Source organism: Oncorhynchus masou, unplaced genomic scaffold, assembly GCF_036934945.1.
Source record: "Oncorhynchus masou masou isolate Uvic2021 unplaced genomic scaffold, UVic_Omas_1.1 unplaced_scaffold_439, whole genome shotgun sequence".
Lineage (NCBI taxonomy): Eukaryota > Metazoa > Chordata > Actinopteri > Salmoniformes > Salmonidae > Oncorhynchus > Oncorhynchus masou.
In genome coordinates, this window is record NW_027010781.1 from 406,624 (window position 1) to 427,310 (window position 20,687).

At 36.9% G+C, this 20,687-nt stretch overlaps 1 long non-coding RNA gene across 1 annotated transcript in view; it reads left to right on the forward strand.

Annotated features, from left to right (window-relative positions):
• Window positions 1–20,687, forward strand: part of LOC135535062 (uncharacterized) — a 41,102-nt gene that overhangs the window by 17,833 nt on the left and 2,582 nt on the right. The window contains exon 3 of the long non-coding RNA XR_010454802.1: window positions 16,533–16,589. This is a non-coding gene — a long non-coding RNA (uncharacterized LOC135535062). The remainder of the gene's footprint in view (window positions 1–16,532; window positions 16,590–20,687) is intronic.

Below are 20,687 nucleotides of genomic sequence, written 5' to 3' on the forward strand. Positions count from 1 at the left end.
CTAGATCTATATACAGCATGTGTAAATGAGGCAGGATGAGAGAGGTAATAAATACAGTAGATCTGTATACAGCATGTGTAAATGAGGCAGGATGAGAGAGGTAATAAACACAGTAGATATATATACAGCATGTGTAAATGAGGCAGGATGAGAGAGGTAATAAATACAGTAGATCTATATACAGCATGTGTAAATGAGGCAGGATAAGAGAGGTAATAAATACAGTAGATCTATATACAGCATGTGTAAATGAGGCAGGATGAGAGGTCATAAATACAGTAGATCTATATACAGCATGTGTAAATGAGGCAGGATGAGAGAGGTAATAAATACAGTAGATCTATATACAGCATGTGTAAATGAGGCAGGATAAGAGAGGTAATAAATACAGTAGATATATATACAGCATGTGTAAATGAGGCAGGATGAGAGAGGTAATAAACACAGTAGATCTATATACAGCATGTGTAAATGAGGCAGGATGAGAGAGGTAATAAATACAGTAGATCTATATACAGCATGTGTAAATGAGGCAGGATAAGAGAGGTAATAAATACAGTAGATATATATACAGCATGTGTAAATGAGGCAGGATGAGAGAGGTAATAAATACAGTAGATCTATATACAGCATGTGTAAATGAGGCAGGATGAGAGAGGTAATAAATACAGTAGATCTATATACAGCATGTGTAAATGAGGCAGGATGAGAGATGTAATAAATACAGTAGATCTATATACAGCATGTGTAAATGAGGCAGGATGAGAGAGGTAATAAACACAGTAGATCTATATACAGCATGTGTAAATGAGGCAGGATGAGAGGTAATAAATACAGTAGATCTATATACAGCATGTGTAAATGAGGCAGGATAAGAGAGGTAATAAATACAGTAGATCTATATACAGCATGTGTAAATGAGGCAGGATAAGAGAGGTAATAAATACAGTAGATCTTTATACAGCATGTGTAAATGAGGCAGGATGAGAGAGGTAATAAATACAGTAGATCTATATACAGCATGTGTAAATGAGGCAGGATGAGAGAGGTAATAATACAGTAGATCTATATACAGCATGTGTAAATGAGGCAGGATAAGAGAGGTAATAATACAGTAGATATATATACAGCATGTGTAAATGAGGCAGGATGAGAGAGGTAATAAATACAGTAGATCTATATACAGCATGTGTAAATGAGGCAGGATAAGAGAGGTAATAAATACAGTAGATATATATACAGCATGTGTAAATGAGGCAGGATGAGAGAGGTAATAAATACAGTAGATCTATATACAGCATGTGTAAATGAGGCAGGATAAGAGAGGTAATAAATACAGAAGATCTATATACAGCATGTGTAAATGAGGCAGGATGAGCGAGGTAATAAATACAGTAGATCTATATACAGCATGTGTAAATGAGGCAGGATATATATACAGAGAAATGGTAATACATACAGTAGATATATATACAGCATGTGTAAATGAGGCAGGATGAGAGAGGTAATAAATACAGTAGATCTATATACAGCATGTGTAAATGAGGCAGGATAAGAGAGGTAATAAATACAGTAGATCTATATACAGCATGTGTAAATGAGGCAGGATGAGAGAGGTAATAAATACAGTAGATCTATATACAGCATGTGTAAATGAGGCAGGATGAGAGAGGTAATAAATACAGTAGATCTATATACAGCATGTGTAAATGAGGCAGGATGAGAGATGTAATAAATACAGTAGATCTATATACAGCATGTGTAAATGAGGCAGGATGAGAGAGGTAATAAATACAGTAGATCTATATACAGCATGTGTAAATGAGGCAGGATGAGAGAGGTAATAAATACAGTAGATAAATACAGTAGATCTATATACAGCATGTGTAAATGAGGCAGGATAAGAGAGGTAATAAATACAGTAGATCTATATACAGCATGTGTAAATGAGGCAGGATAAGAGAGGTAATAAATACAGTAGATCTATATACAGCATGTGTAAATGAGGCAGGATGAGAGAGGTAATAAATACAGTAGATCTATATACAGCATGTGTAAATGAGGCAGGATGAGAGAGGTAATAAATACAGTAGATCTATATACAGCATGTGTAAATGAGGCAGGATAAGAGAGGTAATAAATACAGTAGATCTATATACAGCATGTGTAAATGAGGCAGGATGAGAGAGGTAATAAATACAGTAGATATATATACAGCATGTGTAAATGAGGCAGGATAAGAGAGGTAATAAATACAGTAGATCTATATATACAGCATGTGTAAATGAGGCAGGATGAGCGAGGTAATAAATACAGTAGATCTATATACAGCATGTGTAAATGAGGCAGGATAAGAGAGGTAATAAATACAGTAGATCTATATACAGCATGTGTAAATGAGGCAGGATGAGAGAGGTAATAAATACAGTAGATCTATATACAGCATGTGTAAATGAGGCAGGATAAGAGAGGTAATAAATACAGTAGATATATATACAGCATGTGTAAATGAGGCAGGATGAGAGAGGCAGGATAATAAATACAGTAGATCTATATACAGCATGTGTAAATGAGGCAGGATAAGAGAGGTAATAAATACAGAAGATCTATATACAGCATGTGTAAATGAGGCAGGATGAGCGAGGTAATAAATACAGTAGATCTATATACAGCATGTGTAAATGAGGCAGGATGAGAGAGGTAATAAATACAGTAGATATATATACAGCATGTGTAAATGAGGCAGGATAAGAGAGGTAATAAATACAGTAGATCTATATACAGCATGTGTAAATGAGGCAGGATGAGAGGTCATAAATACAGTAGATCTGTATACAGCATGTGTAAATGAGGCAGGATGAGAGAGGTAATAAACACAGTAGATATATATACAGCATGTGTAAATGAGGCAGGATGAGAGAGGTAATACATACAGTAGATCTATATACAGCATGTGTAAATGAGGCAGGATAAGAGAGGTAATAAATACAGTAGATCTATATACAGCATGTGTAAATGAGGCAGGATGAGAGGTAATAAATACAGTAGATCTATATACAGCATGTGTAAATGAGGCAGGATGAGAGAGGTAATAAATACAGTAGATCTATATACAGCATGTGTAAATGAGGCAGGATAAGAGAGGTAATAAATACAGTAGATCTATATACAGCATGTGTAAATGAGGCAGGATGAGAGAGGTAATAAATGAGAGAGGTACAGTAGATCTATATACAGCATGTGTAAATGAGGCAGGATGAGAGAGGTAATAAATACAGTAGATCTATATACAGCATGTGTAAATGAGGCAGGATAAGAGAGGTAATAAATACAGTAGATCTATATACAGCATGTGTAAATGAGGCAGGATGAGAGAGGTAATAAATACAGTAGATCTATATACAGCATGTGTAAATGAGGCAGGATGAGAGAGGTAATAAATACAGTAGATCTATATACAGCATGTGTAAATGAGGCAGGATGAGAGATGTAATAAATACAGTAGATCTATATACAGCATGTGTAAATGAGGCAGGATGAGAGAGGTAATAAACACAGTAGATCTATATACAGCATGTGTAAATGAGGCAGGATGAGAGGTAATAAATACAGTAGATCTATATACAGCATGTGTAAATGAGGCAGGATAAGAGAGGTAATAAATACAGTAGATCTATATACAGCATGTGTAAATGAGGCAGGATAAGAGAGGTAATAAATACAGTAGATCTTTATACAGCATGTGTAAATGAGGCAGGATGAGAGAGGTAATAAATACAGTAGATCTATATACAGCATGTGTAAATGAGGCAGGATGAGAGAGGTAATAAATACAGTAGATCTATATACAGCATGTGTAAATGAGGCAGGATAAGAGAGGTAATAAATACAGTAGATATATATACAGCATGTGTAAATGAGGCAGGATGAGAGAGGTAATAAATACAGTAGATATATATACAGCATGTGTAAATGAGGCAGGATAAGAGAGGTAATAAATACAGTAGATCTATATACAGCATGTGTAAATGAGGCAGGATGAGAGAGGTAATAAATACAGTAGATCTATATACAGCATGTGTAAATGAGGCAGGATAAGAGAGGTAATAAATACAGTAGATCTATATACAGCATGTGTAAATGAGGCAGGATGAGAGAGGTAATAAATACAGTAGATCTATATACAGCATGTGTAAATGAGGCAGGATGAGAGAGGTAATAAATACAGTAGATCTATATACAGCATGTGTAAATGAGGCAGGATGAGAGAGGTAATAAATACAGTAGATCTATATACAGCATGTGTAAATGAGGCAGGATGAGAGAGGTAATAAATACAGTAGATCTATATACAGCATGTGTAAATGAGGCAGGATAAGAGAGGATAATAAATACAGTAGATCTATATACAGCATGTGTAAATGAGGCAGGATGAGAGAGGTAATAAATACTGTAGATCTATATACAGCATGTGTAAATGAGGCAGGATAAGAGAGGTAATAAATACAGATCTATATACAGCATGTGTAAATGAGGCAGGATGAGAGAGGTAATAAATACAGTAGATCTATATACAGCATGTGTAAATGAGGCAGGATGAGAGAGGTAATAAATACAGTAGATCTATATACAGCATGTGTAAATGAGGCAGGATGAGAGAGGTAATAAATACAGTAGATCTATATACAGCATGTGTAAATGAGGCAGGATGAGAGAGGTAATAAATACAGTAGATCTATATACAGCATGTGTAAATGAGGCAGGATGAGAGAGGTAATAAATACAGTAGATCTATATACAGCATGTGTAAATGAGGCAGGATGAGAGAGGTAATAAATACAGTAGATCTATATACAGCATGTGTAAATGAGGCAGGATGAGAGGTAATAAATACAGTAATAAATACAGCATGTGTAAATGAGGCTAGATCTATATACAGCATGTGTAAATGAGGCAGGATAAGAGAGGTAATAAATACAGTAGATATATATACAGCATGTGTAAATGAGGCAGGATGAGAGAGGTAATAAACACAGTAGATCTATATACAGCATGTGTAAATGAGGCAGGATGAGAGAGGTAATAAATACAGTAGATCTATATACAGCATGTGTAAATGAGGCAGGATAAGAGAGGTAATAAATACAGTAGATATATATACAGCATGTGTAAATGAGGCAGGATGAGAGAGGTAATAAATACAGTAGATCTATATACAGCATGTGTAAATGAGGCAGGATGAGAGAGGTAATAAATACAGTAGATCTATATACAGCATGTGTAAATGAGGCAGGATGAGAGATGTAATAAATACAGTAGATCTATATACAGCATGTGTAAATGAGGCAGGATGAGAGAGGTAATAAACACAGTAGATCTATATACAGCATGTGTAAATGAGGCAGGATGAGAGGTAATAAATACAGTAGATCTATATACAGCATGTAGATCTATATACAGCATGTGTAAATGAGGCAGGATAAGAGAGGTAATAAATACAGTAGATCTATATACAGCATGTGTAAATGAGGCAGGATAAGAGAGGTAATAAATACAGTAGATCTTTATACAGCATGTGTAAATGAGGCAGGATGAGAGAGGTAATAAATACAGTAGATCTATATACAGCATGTGTAAATGAGGCAGGATGAGAGAGGTAATAAATACAGTAGATATATACAGCATGTGTAAATGAGGCAGGATAGATAATAAATATAGATCAGCATGTGTAAATGAGGCAGGATAAGAGAGGTAATAAATACAGTAGATCTATATACAGCATGTGTAAATGAGGCAGGATGAGAGGTCATAAATACAGTAGATCTGTATACAGCATGTGTAAATGAGGCAGGATGAGAGAGGTAATAAACACAGTAGATATATATACAGCATGTGTAAATGAGGCAGGATGAGAGAGGTAATACATACAGTAGATCTATATACAGCATGTGTAAATGAGGCAGGATAAGAGAGGTAATAAATACAGTAGATCTATATACAGCATGTGTAAATGAGGCAGGATGAGAGGTCATAAATACAGTAGATCTATATACAGCATGTGTAAATGAGGCAGGATGAGAGAGGTAATAAATACAGTAGATCTATATACAGCATGTGTAAATGAGGCAGGATAAGAGAGGTAATAAATACAGTAGATATATATACAGCATGTGTAAATGAGGCAGGATGAGAGAGGTAATAAACACAGTAGATCTATATACAGCATGTGTAAATGAGGCAGGATGAGAGAGGTAATAAATACAGTAGATCTATATACAGCATGTGTAAATGAGGCAGGATAAGAGAGGTAATAAATACAGTAGATCTATATACAGCATGTGTAAATGAGGCAGGATGAGAGAGGTAATAAATACAGTAGATCTATATACAGCATGTGTAAATGAGGCAGGATGAGAGAGGTAATAAATACAGTAGATCTATATACAGCATGTGTAAATGAGGCAGGATCTATATACAGAGAGATGTAATAAATACAGTAGATCTATATACAGCATGTGTAAATGAGGCAGGATGAGAGAGGTAATAAACACAGTAGATCTATATACAGCATGTGTAAATGAGGCAGGATGAGAGAGGTAATAAATACAGTAGATCTATATACAGCATGTGTAAATGAGGCAGGATAAGAGAGGTAATAAATACAGTAGATCTATATACAGCATGTGTAAATGAGGCAGGATAAGAGAGGTAATAAATACAGTAGATCTTTATACAGCATGTGTAAATGAGGCAGGATGAGAGAGGTAATAAATACAGTAGATCTATATACAGCATGTGTAAATGAGGCAGGATGAGAGAGGTAATAAATACAGTAGATCTATATACAGCATGTGTAAATGAGGCAGGATAAGAGAGGTAATACATACAGTAGATATATATACAGCATGTGTAAATGAGGCAGGATGAGAGAGGTAATAAATACAGTAGATATATATACAGCATGTGTAAATGAGGCAGGATAAGAGAGGTAATAAATACAGTAGATCTATATACAGCATGTGTAAATGAGGCAGGATGAGCGAGGTAATAAATACAGTAGATCTATATACAGCATGTGTAAATGAGGCAGGATAAGAGAGGTAATAAATACAGAAGATCTATATACAGCATGTGTAAATGAGGCAGGATGAGCGAGGTAATAAATACAGTAGATCTATATACAGCATGTGTAAATGAGGCAGGATGAGAGAGGTAATAAATACAGTAGATCTATATACAGCATGTGTAAATGAGGCAGGATGAGAGAGGTAATAAATACAGTAGATCTATATACAGCATGTGTAAATGAGGCAGGATGAGAGAGGTAATAAATACAGTAGATCTATATACAGCATGTGTAAATGAGGCAGGATAAGAGAGGTAATAAATACAGTAGATCTATATACAGCATGTGTAAATGAGGCAGGATGAGAGAGGTAATAAATACTGTAGATCTATATACAGCATGTGTAAATGAGGCAGGATAAGAGAGGTAATAAATACAGTAGATCTATATACAGCATGTGTAAATGAGGCAGGATGAGAGATCTATATACAGCATGTAATAAATACAGTAGATCTATATACAGCATGTGTAAATGAGGCAGGATGAGAGAGGTAATAAATACAGTAGATCTATATACAGCATGTGTAAATGAGGCAGGATGAGAGAGGTAATAAATACAGTAGATCTATATACAGCATGTGTAAATGAGGCAGGATGAGAGAGGTAATAAATACAGTAGATCTATATACAGCATGTGTAAATGAAGCAGGATGAGAGAAGTAATAAATACTCTAGATCTATATACAGCATGTGTAAATGAGGCAGGATGAGAGAGGTAATAAATACAGTAGATCTATATACAGCATGTGTAAATGAGGCAGGATGAGAGAGGTAATAAACACAGTAGATATATATACAGCATGTGTAAATGAGGCAGGATGAGAGAGGTAATAAATACAGTAGATCTATATACAGCATGTGTAAATGAGGCAGGATAAGAGAGGTAATAAATACAGTAGTAATAAATACAGTAGATCTATATACAGCATGTGTAAATGAGGCAGGATGAGAGGTAATAAATACAGTAGATCTATATACAGCATGTGTAAATGAGGCAGGATGAGAGAGGTAATAAATACAGTAGATCTATATACAGCATGTGTAAATGAGGCAGGATAAGAGAGGTAATAAATACAGTAGATCTATATACAGCATGTGTAAATGAGGCAGGATGAGAGAGGTAATAAATACAGTAGATCTATATACAGCATGTGTAAATGAGGCAGGATGAGAGAGGTAATAAATACAGTAGATCTATATACAGCATGTGTAAATGAGGCAGGATGAAGAGAGGTAATAAATACAGTAGATATATATACAGCATGTGTAAATGAGGCAGGATGAGAGAGGTAATAAATACAGTAGATCTATATACAGCATGTGTAAATGAGGCAGGATGAGAGAGGTAATAAATACAGTAGATCTATATACAGCATGTGTAAATGAGGCAGGATGAGAGATGTAATAAATACAGTAGATCTATATACAGCATGTGTAAATGAGGCAGGATGAGAGAGGTAATAAACACAGTAGATCTATATACAGCATGTGTAAATGAGGCAGGATGAGAGGTAATAAATACAGTAGATCTATATACAGCATGTGTAAATGAGGCAGGATGATAAGAGAGGTAATAAATACAGTAGATCTATATACAGCATGTGTAAATGAGGCAGGATAAGAGAGGTAATAAATACAGTAGATCTTTATACAGCATGTGTAAATGAGGCAGGATGAGAGAGGTAATAAATACAGTAGATCTATATACAGCATGTGTAAATGAGGCAGGATGAGAGAGGTAATAATACAGTAGATCTATATACAGCATGTGTAAATGAGGCAGGATAAGAGAGGTAATAAATACAGTAGATCTATATACAGCATGTGTAAATGAGGCAGGATGAGAGAGGTAATAAATACAGTAGATCTATATACAGCATGTGTAAATGAGGCAGGATAAGAGAAGTAATAAACACAGTAGATCTATATACAGCATGTGTAAATGAGGCAGGATGAGAGAGGTAATAAATACAGTAGATCTATATACAGCATGTGTAAATGAGGCAGGATGAGAGAGGTAATAAATACAGTAGATCTATATACAGCATGTGTAAATGAGGCAGGATGAGAGAGGTAATAAATACAGTAGATATATATACAGCATGTGTAAATGAGGCAGGATGAGAGAGGTAATAAATACAGTAGATCTATATACAGCATGTGTAAATGAGGCAGGATAAGAGAGGTAATAAATACAGTAGATCTATATACAGCATGTGTAAATGATAAGGCAGGATAAGAGCATGTGTAAATAAATACAGTAGATCTATATACAGCATGTGTAAATGAGGCAGGATGAGAGAGGTAATAAATACAGTAGATCTATATACAGCATGTGTAAATGAGGCAGGATGAGAGAGGTAATAAATACAGTAGATCTATATACAGCATGTGTAAATGAGGCAGGATGAGAGAGGTAATAAATACAGTAGATCTATATACAGCATGTGTAAATGAGGCAGGATGAGAGAGGTAATAAATACAGTAGATCTATATACAGCATGTGTAAATGAAGCAGGATGAGAGATGAGTAATAAATACAGTAGATCTATATACAGCATGTGTAAATGAGGCAGGATGAGAGAGGTAATAAATACAGTAGATCTTTATACAGCATGTGTAAATGAGGCAGGATGAGAGAGGTAATAAATACAGTAGATCTATATACAGCATGTGTAAATGAGGCAGGATGAGAGAGGTAATAAATACAGTAGATATATATACAGCATGTGTAAATGAGGCAGGATAAGAGAGGTAATAAATACAGTAGATCTATATACAGCATGTGTAAATGAGGCAGGATGAGAGGTCATAAATACAGTAGATCTATATACAGCATGTGTAAATGAGGCAGGATGAGAGAGGTAATAAATACAGTAGATCTATATACAGCATGTGTAAATGAGGCAGGATAAGAGAGGTAATAAATACAGTAGATATATATACAGCATGTGTAAATGAGGCAGGATGAGAGAGGTAATAAATACAGTAGATCTATATACAGCATGTGTAAATGAGGCAGGATGAGAGAGGTAATAAATACAGTAGATCTATATACAGCATGTGTAAATGAGGCAGGATAAGAGAGGTAATAAATACAGTAGATCTATATACAGCATGTGTAAATGAGGCAGGATGAGAGAGGTAATAAATACAGTAGATCTATATACAGCATGTGTAAATGAGGCAGGATGAGAGAGGTAATAAATACAGTAGATCTATATACAGCATGTGTAAATGAGGCAGGATGAGAGATGTAATAAATACAGTAGATCTATATACAGCATGTGTAAATGAGGCAGGATGAGAGAGGTAATAAACACAGTAGATCTATATACAGCATGTGTAAATGAGGCAGGATGAGAGGTAATAAATACAGTAGATCTATATACAGCATGTGTAAATGAGGCAGGATAAGAGAGGTAATAAATACAGTAGATCTATATACAGCATGTGTAAATGAGGCAGGATAAGAGAGGTAATAAATACAGTAGATCTTTATACAGCATGTGTAAATGAGGCAGGATGAGAGAGGTAATAAATACAGTAGATCTATATACAGCATGTGTAAATGAGGCAGGATGAGAGAGGTAATACATACAGTAGATCTATATACAGCATGTGTAAATGAGGCAGGATAAGAGAGGTAATAAATACAGTAGATATATATACAGCATGTGTAAATGAGGCAGGATGAGAGAGGTAATAAATACAGTAGATCTATATACAGCATGTGTAAATGAGGCAGGATAAGAGAAGTAATAAACACAGTAGATCTATATACAGCATGTGTAAATGAGGCAGGATGAGAGAGGTAATAAATACAGTAGATCTATATACAGCATGTGTAAATGAGGCAGGATGAGAGAGGTAATAAATACAGTAGATATATATACAGCATGTGTAAATGAGGCAGGATGAGAGAGGTAATAAACACAGTAGATATATATACAGCATGTGTAAATGAGGCAGGATGAGAGAGGTAATAAATACAGTAGATCTATATACAGCATGTGTAAATGAGGCAGGATAAGAGAGGTAATAAATACAGTAGATCTATATACAGCATGTGTAAATGAGGCAGGATAAGAGAGGTAATAAATACAGTAGATATATATACAGCATGTGTAAATGAGGCAGGATGAGAGAGGTAATAAATACAGTAGATCTATATACAGCATGTGTAAATGAGGCAGGATGAGAGAGGTAATAAATACAGTAGATCTATATACAGCATGTGTAAATGAAGCAGGATGAGAGAGGTAATAAATACTGTAGATCTATATACAGCATGTGTAAATGAGGCAGGATAAGAGAGGTAATAAATACAGTAGATCTTTATACAGCATGTGTAAATGAGGCAGGATGAGAGAGGTAATAAATACAGTAGATCTATATACAGCATGTGTAAATGAGGCAGGATGAGAGAGGTAATACATACAGTAGATCTATATACAGCATGTGTAAATGAGGCAGGATAAGAGAGGTAATAAATACAGTAGATATATATACAGCATGTGTAAATGAGGCAGGATAAGAGAGGTAATAAATACAGTAGATCTATATACAGCATGTGTAAATGAGGCAGGATGAGAGAGGTAATAAATACAGTAGATCTATATACAGCATGTGTAAATGAGGCAGGATAAGAGAGGTAATAAATACAGAAGATCTATATACAGCATGTGTAAATGAGGCAGGATGAGCGAGGTAATAAATACAGTAGATCTATATACAGCATGTGTAAATGAGGCAGGATGAGAGAGGTAATAAATACAGTAGATCTATATACAGCATGTGTAAATGAGGCAGGATGAGAGAGGTAATAAATACAGTAGATCTATATACAGCATGTGTAAATGAGGCAGGATGAGAGAGGTAATAAATACAGTAGATCTATATACAGCATGTGTAAATGAGGCAGGATAAGAGAGGTAATAAATACAGTAGATCTATATACAGCATGTGTAAATGAGGCAGGATGAGAGAGGTAATAAATACAGTAGATCTATATACAGCATGTGTAAATGAGGCAGGATAAGAGAGGTAATAAATACTGTAGATCTATATACAGCATGTGTAAATGAGGCAGGATGAGAGAGGTAATAAATACAGTAGATCTATATACAGCATGTGTAAATGAGGCAGGATGAGAGAGGTAATAAATACAGTAGATCTATATACAGCATGTGTAAATGAGGCAGGATGAGAGAGGTAATAAATACAGGATCTAGATCTATATACAGCATGTGTAAATGAGGCAGGATGAGAGAGGTAATAAATACAGTAGATCTATATACAGCATGTGTAAATGAAGCAGGATGAGAAAAGTAATAAATACTCTAGATCTATATACAGCATGTGTAAATGAGGCAGGATGAGAGAGGTAATAAATACAGTAGATCTATATACAGCATGTGTAAATGAGGCAGGATGAGAGAGGTAATAAATACAGTAGATCTATATACAGCATGTGTAAATGAGGCAGGATAAGAGAGGTAATAAATACAGTAGATCTATATACAGCATGTGTAAATGAGGCAGGATGAGCGAGGTAATAAATACAGTAGATCTATATACAGCATGTGTAAATGAGGCAGGATAAGAGAGGTAATAAATACAGTAGATCTATATACAGCATGTGTAAATGAGGCAGGATGAGCGAGGTAATAAATACAGTAGATCTATATACAGCATGTGTAAATGAGGCAGGATGAGAGAGGTAATAAATACAGTAGATCTATATACAGCATGTGTAAATGAGGCAGGATGAGAGAGGTAATAAATACTGTAGATCTATATACAGCATGTGTAAATGAGGCAGGATAAGAGAGGTAATAAATACTGTAGATCTATATACAGCATGTGTAAATGAGGCAGGATGAGAGAGGTAATAAATACAGTAGATCTATATACAGCATGTGTAAATGAGGCAGGATGAGAGAGGTAATAAATACAGTAGATCTATATACAGCATGTGTAAATGAGGCAGGATGAGAGAGGTAATAAATACTCTAGATCTATATACAGCATGTGTAAATGAGGCAGGATGAGAGAGGTAATAAATACAGTAGATCTATATACAGCATGTGTAAATGAGGCAGGATGAGAGAGGTAATAAATACTCTAGATCTATATACAGCATGTGTAAATGAGGCAGGATGAGAGAGGTAATAAATACAGTAGATCTATATACAGCATGTGTAAATGAGGCAGGATGAGAGAGGTAATAAATACAGTAGATCTATATACAGCATGTGTAAATGAGGCAGGATAAGAGAGGTAATAAATACAGTAGATCTATATACAGCATGTGTAAATGAGGCAGGATGAGAGAGGTAATAAATACAGTAGATCTATATACAGCATGTGTAAATGAGGCAGGATAAGAGAGGTAATAAATACAGTAGATCTATATACAGCATGTGTAAATGAGGCAGGATGAGCGAGGTAATAAATACAGTAGATCTATATACAGCATGTGTAAATGAGGCAGGATGAGAGAGGTAATAAATACAGTAGATCTATATACAGCATGTGTAAATGAGGCAGGATGAGAGAGGTAATAAATACAGTAGATCTATATACAGCATGTGTAAATGAGGCAGGATGAGAGAGGTAATAAATACAGTAGATCTATATACAGCATGTGTAAATGAGGCAGGATGAGAGAGGTAATAAATACAGTAGATCTATATACAGCATGTGTAAATGAGGCAGGATGAGAGGTAATAAATACAGTAGATCTATATACAGCATGTTTAAATGAGGCAGGATAAGAGAGGTAATAAATACAGTAGATCTATATACAGCATGTGTAAATGAGGCAGGATGAGAGAGGTAATAAATACTGTAGATCTATATACAGCATGTGTAAATGAGGCAGGATAAGAGAGGTAATAAATACTGTAGATCTATATACAGCATGTGTAAATGAGGCAGGATGAGAGAGGTAATAAATACAGTAGATCTATATACAGCATGTGTAAATGAGGCAGGATGAGAGAGGTAATAAATACAGTAGATCTATATACAGCATGTGTAAATGAGGCAGGATGAGAGAGGTAATAAATACTCTAGATCTATATACAGCATGTGTAAATGAGGCAGGATGAGAGAGGTAATAAATACAGTAGATCTATATACAGCATGTGTAAATGAGGCAGGATGAGAGAGGTAATAAATACAGTAGATCTATATACAGCATGTGTAAATGAGGCAGGATGAGAGAGGTAATAAATACAGTAGATCTATATACAGCATGTGTAAATGAGGCAGGATAAGAGAGGTAATAAATACTGTAGATCTATATACAGCATGTGTAAATGAGGCAGGATGAGAGAGGTAATAAATACAGTAGATCTATATACAGCATGTGTAAATGAGGCAGGATGAGAGAGGTAATAAATACTGTACATACCTTTATTTGATGTCCTCGGCTACTTGGCTAAAAAGCTTGGTTTGCAACGTTCGCTAGTTAACTATTAAACGTTAGCCATCTACAACTAGCTACATATTGAACTTCCATCCTCTCAGGTCAGGGGCTCAATGTATGAATTAATGATTAGTTCAGAATCAGCTTGATAATCATTAGCCAGTACGGAGAATTAAGTAAAACCACAAGTCCAAATTCCCATCTCCATCTCCATGCCTCACAAAGAAGGGCACTTATTGGTAGATGGGAAAAACAAAAGCAGACATTGAATTTGCCTTTGAGCCTCTGGTGAAGTTGTTATTAATTACACTTTGGATGGTGAATCAATACACCCAGTCACTACAAAGATACAGTCGTCTTCCTAACTTAGTTGCCGGAGAGGAAGGAAACCACTCATTGATTTCAGCATGAGGCCAATGGTGACTTTAAAACAGTTACAGAGTTTAATGATAGGAGAACACTGAGGATGGATCAACAACAGTATAGTTACTCCTCAATACTAACCTCATTGACAGAGTGAAAAGAAGGAAGCCTGAACAGAATAACAATATTCTAAAACATGCATCCTGTTTGTAACAAGCCACTAAAGCAAAACTGCAAAAACATGTGGCAAAGCAGTTCACTTTTTGTCCTGAATACAAAGTGTTATGTTTGGGGCAAATCCAATACAACCCCTAACTGACTGCCATTCTCCATATGTTCAAGCATAGTGGTGGCTGCATCATTTACATTGTAGTCATTCAGCAGACGGTCTGATCCAGTAGTGAGTCATTTAGCAGGCGCTCTGATGCAGAGGTGAGTCATTTAGCAGACGCTCTGATCCAGTAGTGAGTCATTTAGCAGACGCTCTGATCCAGTAGTGAGTCATTTAGCAGACGCTCTGATCCAGTAGTGAGTCATTTAGCAGGCGCTCTGATCCAGTAGTGAGTCATTTAGCAGACGCTCTGATCCAGTAGTGAGTCATTTAGCAGGCGCTCTGATCCAGTGGTGAGTAATTTAGCAGACGCTCTGATCCAGTAGTGAGTCATTTAGCAGACGCTCTGATCCAGTAGTGAGTCATTTAGCAGACACTCTGATCCAGTAGTGAGTCATTTAGCAGACGCTCTGATCCAGTAGTGAGTCATTTAGCAGATGCTCTGATCCAGTAGTGAGTCATTTAGCAGACACTCTGATCCAGTAGTGAGTCATTTAGCAGGCGCTCTGATCCAGTAGTGAGTCATTTACTAGACGCTCTGATGCAGTAGTGAGTCATTTAGCAGACGCCCTGATCCAGTAGTGAGTCATTTAGCAGACGCTCTGATCCAGTAGTGAGTCATTTAGCAGACGCTCTGATCCAGTAGTGAGTCATTTAGCAGACGCTCTGATCCAGTAGTGAGTCATTTAGCAGACACTCTGATCCAGTAGTGAGTCATTTAGCAGACGCTCTGATGCAGTAGTGAGTCATTTAGCAGATGCTCTGATGCAGTAGTGAGTCATTTAGCAGACGCCCTGATCCAGTAGTGAGTCATTTAGCAGACGCTCTGATGCAGTAGTGAGTCATTTAGCAGACGCTCTGATGCAGTAGTGAGTCATTTAGCAGACGCTCTGATCCAGTAGTGAGTCATTTAGCAGACGCTCTGATCCAGTAGTGAGTCATTTAGCAGACGCTCTGATGCAGTAGTGAGTCATTTAGCAGACGCTCTGATCCAGTAGTGGGGGACCTGATCCTAGATCATAATGAATCAGATTACATGGAGAGGGAGGACCTGATTCTAGATCATAATGAATCAGATTACATGGAGAGGGAGGACCTGATCCTAGATCAGCACTTCAACTCTGGGACACTGCCTGTATGAAACAAAACACATAGTTGTAAAGTCTAGATACAAGGTGTTTACTCCCATCTAGTGGAAGATACCAATATAACACTTTATTATCAGGGTGGGGAGGCAGCTGAGCTGAAACAGAAAGTAAAGTTGTTCTTTTGTTCAGGATCCATTTTGAGACGACAGAGCAGAAAACACTATATGGAGAGAACTGAAAAATAAAGTAAGTATTTCTGAACAATAATCTATTCTAATGGACAGAATAAGATAATTAATACCTGTAATGAGATATTACTAGTTAAAAGAACTGCTACTTGAGCTGAGTTGCTGACAGACAGCTGTTTTCAAAGGGTAAACTAATCAGAAGGCCGACATGTTATCAGTAAAACGTCTGGTAAAGATGGTGGAGGAGCTTTTCAATGATATCGTTTTATGTTTATCTCAGGGTTTCTCCATCCTTTTGTTCTTACCAGCACTTACACACCTGATTCAACTAATCATCAAATATTTTAAGACAGTTTAATATTTGTCTGGGATTAGAACTCTGTGTCTCTGTGACAGTGGGAGGTTTGTTTTGCATGGCCCGGTGCTACAGGTGGGTGGACATTTATTTTATGGACCAATGGAATGGTATTAAATGCTCAAACTCTGCTCCCCCGGGGAGCCGGGCAATGCAGAACTAATTCACCCAGTGACCATTACTTTATTTCCTGATATGAAATTGAAAGTAACTTTGTAGCCTAAGCAGTTACAAAATGTCTGTTGAAACTGTGGAGCACATGTCTTGAGAACGTTAGAACAGTGGTGGAAAAAGTACTGAATTCTCAAACTGGAGTAAAAGTAAAGATTCCTTCATAGAAAATGACTCCAGTAAAGGTGAAAGTCACACAGTAAAATTCTACTTCAGTAAAAGTCAAAGTATTTGGTTTGAAATATAATTAAGTATCAAAAGTAAAGTATTTAATCATTTTAAAATCCTTATATTAAGCAAACCAGGGTCACACTCCAACACGCAGACACCATTTAAAAACAAGGCAATTGTGTTTAGTGCCAGAGCGCTAAGAACCTTGGCGTGATCCTGGACAACACCCTGTCGTTCTCAACTAACATCAAGGCGGTGGCCCGTTCCTGTAGGTTCATGCTCTACAACATCCGCAGAGTACGCCCCCTCACACAGGAAGCGGCGCAGGTCCTAATCCAGGCACTTGTCATCTCCCGTCTGGATTACTGCAACTCGCTGTTGGCTGGGCTCCCTGCCTGTGCCATTAAACCCCTACAACTCATCAAGAACGCCGCAGCCCGTCTGGTGTTCAACCTTCCCAAGTTCTCTCACGTCACCCCGCTCCTCCGCTCTCTCCACTGGCTTCCAGTTGAAGCTCGCATCCGCTACAAGACCATGGTGCTTGCCTACGGAGCTGTGAGGGGAACGGCACCGCAGTACCTCCAGGCTCTGATCAGGCCCTACACCCAAACAAGGGCACTGCGTTCATCCACCTCTGGCCTGCTCGCCTCCCTACCACTGAGGAAGTACAGTTCCCGCTCAGCCCAGTCAAAACTGTTTGCTGCTCTGGCCCCCCAATGGTGGAACAAACTCCCTCACGACGCCAGGACAGCGGAGTCAATCACCACCTTCCGGAGACACCTGAAACCCCACCTCTTCAAGGAATACCTAGGATAGGATAAAGCAATCCTTCTCACCCCCCCTTAAATGATTTAATAGATGCACTATTGTAAAGTGGCTGTTCCACTGATGTCAGAAGGTGAATTCACCAATTTGTAAGTCGCTCTGGATAAGAGCGTCTGCTAAATGACTTAAATGTAAATGTAAATGTAGTGAGTCCTCCAGATCAGAGGCAGTATGGATGACCAGGGATGTTCTCTGTTTAGTGAGTCCACCAGATCAGAGGCAGTAGGGATGACCAGGGATGTTCTCTGTTTAGTGAGTCCTCCAGAACAGAGGCAGTAGGGATGACCAGGGATGTTCTCTGTTTAGTGAGTCCTCCAGATCAGAGGCAATAGAGACGACCAGGGATGTTCTCTGTTTAGTGAGTCCTCCAGATCAGAGGCAGTAGAGACGACCAGGGATGTTCTCTGTTTAGTGAGTCCTCCAGATCAGAGGCAGTAGGGATGACCAGGGTTGTTCTCTGTTTAGTGAGTCCTCCAGATCAGAGGCAGTAGGGATGACCAGGGATGTTCTCTGTTTAGTGAGTCCTCCAGATCAGAGGCAGTAGGGATGACCAGGGTTATTCTCTTGATAAGTGTGTGAATTCGACCATTTTCTGTCCTGCTAAGCATTCAAAATGTAAGGAGTACTTTGGGTGTCAGGGAAAATGTAAAAAAAAAAGACATAATTTTCTTTATGAATGTAGTGAAGTAAAAGTAAAAGTTGTTAAAAATATCAATATTAAAGTGAAGGACAGATTCCCCCAAAAAACTACTTAAGTAGTACTTTAAAGTATTTTACACCACTGCATTAGAAGACAGATACATGTGTTGATTTGAAGGAAAGACTCAGATTCTGGTAGGTCGGATACGAACTATTATAAAGTTCGGTCGTCGTCAGACATTCAACAGTCACAGTAGGTTTGAGCTACAGTCTGATCACTAATCATGCCGACCAACCTGATGGTCTCTGTTGGAAATGTTGTGAAAAGAATCTGGCCTCGGCTACAAATATCTGGCATTACTCATCTCATATGTATATACTGTATTCTATACTATTCTCCTGTATCTTAGTCTATGTATTACTCATCTCATATGTATATACTGTATTCTATACTATTCTACTGTATCTTAGTCTATGCATTACTCTTCTCATACTGTTCTGCTGTGTCTTAGTCTATGCTGCTCAGACATTGTGACCAATAACATTTGACTTGATTTAGATTACACTATATTATTTGATTTTATTTAGATTAGGCTATATATACACACAACATGACCAAAAGTATGTGGACACCTGCTCGTCGAACATCTCATTCCAAAATCATAGGCATTCCTATGGAGTTGGTCCCCCTTTTGCTGCTATAACATTTCATGAAGCTTCCGACGAACAGTTATTTTGCTGACGTTGCATTTTGGAACTTGGTATTGAGTGTTGCAGCCGAGGACAGACCGTTTTTATGCACTTCCGCACTCGGCGGGCCTGTTCTGTGAACTTGTGTGGCCTACCACTTCACGGTTGAGCCGTTGTTGCTCCTAAATGTTTCCACTTCACTTCACTTCACATCCTATTTCTTCACAGTTGAGCCGTTGTAGATGTAGATTGCATGGCGGTCTGCTCGATTTTATACACCTGTCAGCAACGGGTGTGGCTGAAATAGCCGAATCCACTAATTTGAAGGGGTGTCCACATACTTCTGTATATATATAGTGGACATTCTCTGTCCTGCTACTGGTAGGACTATAACATTATGTGAACTGATCTGAACAGGTTTAGGCTGGTCATCTATGATATGTAGGTTATATACAGTACATTCTCTGTACTGCTACTGGTAGGACTATAACATTATGTGAACTGATCTGAACAGGTTTAGACTGGTCATCTATGATATGTAGGCTATATCCGAGGTATAGACCTTGATCTGCATATCACTACCAAACTACTATTATACATTATACCCTAGTCTACTTTACATAATATAACATCTACATATCACTAACAAACTGCTATTATACATTATAACCTAGTCAACTTTACATAATATAACATCTACATATCACTAACAACCCACTACTATACATTATAACCTAGTCTACTATACATAATATAACATATCACTAACAGCCCACTACTATACATTATAACCTAGTCTACTTTACATAATATAACATCTACATACCACTAACAACCCACTACTATACATTATAACCTAGTCTACTTTACATAATATAACATCTACATACCACTAACAACCCACTACTATACATTATAACCTAGTCTACTTTACATAATATAACATCTACATACCACTAACAACCCACTACTATACATTATAACCTAGTCTACTTTACATAATATAACATCTACATATCACTAACAGCCCACTGCTATACATTATAACCTAGTCTACTTTACATAATATAACATCTACATATCACTAACAACCCACTACTATACATTATAACCTAGTCTACTTTACATAATATAACATATCACTAACAACTCACTACTATACATTATAACCTAGTCTACTTTACATAATATAACATCTACATATCACTAACAACCCACTACTATACATTATAACCTAGTCTACTTTACATAATATCACTAACAACCCACTACTATACATTATAACCTAGTCTACTTTACATAATA